Below are 1,278 nucleotides of genomic sequence, written 5' to 3' on the forward strand. Positions count from 1 at the left end.
TCAGTTTCAAGTGTTTGTGGTGATTTTGGTCCAGTATTTGAAGGGGTGCGTTACAGAAACGGTTGGTTCATGGCTCCTTTTAGCATTTTTCCTCCCCGTTGAAACTTTTCCGGGGCATTCATGCATTCAGAATGCATAATTACATAGCACGCGTCTGTGCATGGTACACATCATTATGCAACGCGTAATTACGCACATGGAGAGCTAAGTGACAAGACGTTTTTTGGGCAAGCTTCTGCTTCCTACGGTGTTCGAATGGACCCAGTGAGGCGAGGACCACATCTGCTTCACCTTTAACCCACCAGCGACAGCCTTAAAGGGCGAAGTCTATACGAAATAGAACGTTGGTTACGTACTGTAACCCCAGATTTTATAAGTAGAGGCATAGCTCTTTAAGCGTCGGGCCTCACTGGCTCCTAAGTGGCTGAATAAAAAGCTATTTGGGAGCCCATTACGCGCTCTTAACGTAATTTATACGGACCGGGTGGGGCCCACACAGCAGGTGGGCGTGGACTAAATTTTTCAGTGTAATGCTTCGTGGGATAAACCCACCAGTGACAGCCTTAAAGGGCTACGCCTATATTCATAGAATCTGGGGTTACAGTACGTAACCAACGTTTTTCAAGCCAAGGGGCTGTACCTTCTCCACCCATATGTTTGAAAGTTATGGAACTGTCTAAAACAGGTCTCTCTTGTAAATGAGTCTCCGAGGCTCAATGTGATTAATCTGTATAAATAAAAGTTGAATGAATGAAAATTGACCATAATTCCTATAGAAATAGTGCTAACTGTATTATTTAGTAATATATTTTCCCTTGACCATTCTGAAAAGGAGACATTAGCTGATTTTGTTTGAGGAAGAATGTCTAATTTTCCTTTCACCATTTTTGTGGCTCTCTACACCCTAGAGGGCCACAGAGACAGAACTTAAAGGTAACCGTTGTGAGCTTCAATATTACTTTATCAGTCATTCAAATTAGTTTTTATGTTTATAATGCCAAATTAATCTAATACAAAATATTAAATTTTTAGAAGTAGTCATCAAATGCAGAGACAGTTATATTTTACCAGTTTGTTAATAGGTCGTTTAATCAATACTATATTATATAATAGTTTATGCTAGGTGGGTGAATGATCCGAGTGTTGATTGTAGTAATCCACATTATTAGCAAAACAGAGGGCCCCGAACCAATTTTCACTTAGGGCCCCATGGAGGCTCGGGCCGGCCCTAATACTAGCAATCACAGCATTGTAAGAGGGGGACAGTTGAACACAGAG

This window comes from Nematolebias whitei, chromosome 18 (genome assembly GCF_014905685.2).
Source record: "Nematolebias whitei isolate Nwh7 chromosome 18, NemWhi1, whole genome shotgun sequence".
Lineage (NCBI taxonomy): Eukaryota > Metazoa > Chordata > Actinopteri > Cyprinodontiformes > Rivulidae > Nematolebias > Nematolebias whitei.